General features: G+C 39.6%; 1 long non-coding RNA gene across 1 annotated transcript; it reads left to right on the forward strand.

Annotated features, from left to right (window-relative positions):
• The first annotated feature begins 2,361 nt into the window (after positions 1 to 2,361).
• On the forward strand, positions 2,362 to 3,144 carry LOC131914159 (uncharacterized). Its single transcript, XR_009380092.1, has 2 exons — positions 2,362 to 2,735; positions 2,986 to 3,144. It is a non-coding gene; the product is annotated as an uncharacterized LOC131914159 (long non-coding RNA).
• The last annotated feature ends 698 nt before the right edge of the window (positions 3,145 to 3,842 follow it).

Raw genomic sequence — 3,842 nt, forward strand, 5'->3', positions numbered from 1 at the left:
CCATGAAGCAAGTTTTCAGGTCAGTTCCAGTTTGATTTCTTTAGGTCCTACAACTAAAACATATTGTATCTTCAGTAATAAGAGCTTCCTATCCACTTCTGATAGGGAACCAGGACTGGTAGCAATGGCCTGTGTTGTTTTGGGAACCTCTTGGATCTTCTTAACCAATAACTCAGAGGAAGTTACCCCGCACCTAGCATTGAGATTTTCTCTTTTGACAACCCATCTACTCTGGGAAGCATTATCCACTCATGCATTGTACTTTTGTTTAAATTCCTTTTTAAAATTGTATTTTTAATTAGCTTAAAAGGTAATGAGTTTCCATTTTAATTATATATATAATCGGTTTAAACGTGTGTGTGTGTGTGTGTGTGTGTGTGTGTGTGTGTGTGTGTATATATATATATATATATATATATATATATATATATATATATATGGTTTTTTTGAGACAGGGTTTCTCTGTGTAGCTTTGCACCTTTCCTGGATCTCACTCTGTTAACCAGGCTGGCCTTGAACTCACAGAGATCCACCTGGCTCTGCCTCCCGAGTGCTGGGATTAAAGGTAAGCGCCAACACTGCCTGGCTTCATTTTAATTATATTTTTAATTTGCTTAAGTAGTGGGTTTCCATAAGAATTTATTCATGTATTGTTTGATCTGGTTAACCCTCTCCCCTATCCCTCTGCTCCAGTCCCTGTTTAAACATTTCCAAGCCCAGAATTTCCCCTTCTACATTCATGTCACATGTGTTCTTCTATTACCATCTCTCCTCTAGGAGAGTGTTCCCTTCCTAGTTTCTCTGCCCTCTACAAACAGCAGAGATTCTAAATCTAAAAATCCAAAGCTAGGATTGACATAAGAGAGGGAACATGTCCAGTATGTTTTTCTGGAGCTGAGTCACTCTCATCATTACAACATTTTAGTTTAATCCCCATTTTCCTGTAAATTTCCCTTTTCTTTGCAAATGAATGAAATCCATTGTGCATTTAAAGCACATTGTCAGTCATCCATCAATTTATGGACAGGTGGCTGGTTCTAATTTCTAGGTATTGTGAATACAGCAGCAATGAACAGTTACATCTCTAATCATGCTAAGAAACTGCCTCCCTTCTTTGTAACATTGCCCAATATAATTCATAACAAAGTTAAGAATTTTTCTCAATGAACAAAGTTGGAAGTTTTATTTATGGGGGGCACCATTAAGATCCAGAAAAAAGGGGGACGTGCACAAGGAAGTCCTGTATATATGTCACCGTCGCCCTAAGTAAGCACAACCTAATTACTGTCCTTAACACCCTTGATTGAGGTGTCTCTTGGAATTTATCATCTAGTGCTAAGTGAACACAATCTGCTCATTATCTTTGACAAGATGTCTTTTGGGAAACACATTGTGTCTGTGGCCATTAGTCTGTATTGTTGGAGTCTGAACTCACTGCCTTTCTCGGGGTATAATCAGGTCAGATTGTGGGGGAAGAACTTTTCCCTATCTTCTCCCCCCTGTCACCATAATTCCCCATCTTTTCATCTTGTTGAACTTACAGTCCCATTAGTGGATTATTGACATTATTGCCCTCAATCCCTAGGGCAACAGGGAGTCCTGTTCGGGAAGCCCTCCCATGTGCCTGGTCCTTGGAGTGTACTTCCTACTTTTTCCTCTAGCAGGTTCAGTTTCATGTTGAGGTCTTTACTCAGTTTGGAGTTGATGTCTGCGCAAGGTGAGAGAAAATAATCTAGTTCATTCTTCTACATGGAGGTATCTGGTTTTCTCGGCATCATTTGTTGAAGATTCTGTCTTGTCTCCAATGTGTCTTTTGGGCACCTTTGTCAAAACTCGAGTTCTTGTGGGTACATGGCCGTCTAGTTCATGGTGTGTCCTTCCTGTCATTCCATAGAATCTGGTTCTTGAGGGCTAATATTATCTTGATCTCTACCTGCCCAACTGCTCACCTTGGAGTCTGGATGCCAGCATGTATTGAGGAAGTGCGTTACACACATCTGCTTGAGGGGAGATGATGCTATGTGCCTCAACGTGTAGAGGCTCAAGCTCAACACTAAGCACATGTTTCTCCTGTCATAAAGGCTCTTGGTTAAAGGGACTTTCTCCAGATGTAGTTTAAAAGCATGTGGTGGGAAGGCCAACATGGAACACTAACTGCTATGGAAGAAAATTCTTTCAGTGAAAGCATTCTCAGTCCAAATGTACTTGGATATGAGGTTGTATCCTGGCTCTCAAAATTATATCTTTTTGCAATATTCTTCCACAGATGATCAAGTGGAAATTGTGGAGTTGAGTTGTGCGGAATTCTGCAATTCTAATGAAATACTAGTTGGAAGTGAAATAACACATACATACTTCTGCAATGGAATTAGTGTGAGCTAGCTTCAGGTAACCTCATCAGTCATTTCCTTTCCTTCCTGTCTTTTGTTTCTTCCCTTGGGTTTCATTTTTTCTGGACTGGAGATTTTTCTAAGCCTCACATTTGTGCAAGAAATGCACAGAACCTTGGAACAGACAGAAATTATTTGGTATTGTGAAAGTTTATTTGATTATATCACCTAATTCTTATTCCTGATATGCCCTAGCCATCATCACCATGAATGTAGTTGACACATGGTTTTCATCAATGCATTTATCGTCTCTGTGTGGATGGACAAGACAGATGAGTGGATGAAAGGACCATAGAGGATGAAGAAGCTGAGTATCCTTTGTACAACATGTGCTTTAGGAACTTGGTTAGTTCTCATCATTGTGACTTACACATTCAGGAAACAATCTAAAAGGGAAATATTGATGTGGATCCTGGTTTCAGTCCTTCATTGTCTTGCTCAATTACATAGGCCTACGGTAAAGCTAAACAGCAAAGGCCATGGCATACCAAAACTGCTCACCTCATGGTGTTTAGGAAGAAACAAGACAGAGAGAGGACTGTGACAAGATAAGGATTTCAAGAAGTACACTCAGTGACCCCCTCTCACTATGCAGGCCCCACAGCTGAGAAGGAAGACATCTGGATGACTTTGTTCCCATGAATGAGAAAAAATGACAGCTAAAAGATCATAGTGCCAACTTTCACCCAGTAAAGAAAATCTCTATCTGATATTTCTGTTATATTGCGGCCAGAAAATAAATCCACCAAATGTTTCCTCTTCTTTGAATGTTGTTCTTTCTGAACATGTAGAATCATGGGTGAAAATGGTGTTGACTCTCATCTGTTTTAGGAAGGTACTACTCCACCATGTTGCCTTTGTATCATTAAGAGGGAAATTTATTTGTAAGGCCTCACTCCCTGCCCAATCTAAGCCAAGGCTCCTTATGATTACACTTTAGTCCCACTGAGTGGAATCAGATTTCTTCTCTATGTGTATGATATACACATAAATCAGTAAGTCATCAACCTGTTAGTCTGGTTTAAAAATAAATAATAAAGGATTTATTAAACAATTATTAGCTACTGACCATTTTCCTGTTTATTAATTGTATATATTAAAGTGCAGGACCAAGCCAGTCAGCACTCCAGCATGGACGGAGGGGGGAACATTATATCCTACCCCTAGCTGAGGGGCTACTGACAGTTAATTGCTATAAGGGAAACAGAATCAGTTTTCTTCAGAGGTTTGGTCCTTGGTAGATTGGCCATGCTCTGATAGATGTCCCCATAATCATGTTTGTTTGAACAGCACTAATTTGACTCAGTGGTTTGGTCTTTTTTAATGCCGTGAAGTAGTGGCATGGAGAGGATCTGGAAGGGACCAGAGAGAAGAATGAATGACATGACTATGACCAAATAATTTGTATGCATGTATGAAATTCTTAAAGAATAACTAAAATTTGTTTATCAC

Source organism: Peromyscus eremicus, chromosome 7 (genome assembly GCF_949786415.1).
Source record: "Peromyscus eremicus chromosome 7, PerEre_H2_v1, whole genome shotgun sequence".
Taxonomy (NCBI): Eukaryota; Metazoa; Chordata; class Mammalia; order Rodentia; family Cricetidae; genus Peromyscus; species Peromyscus eremicus.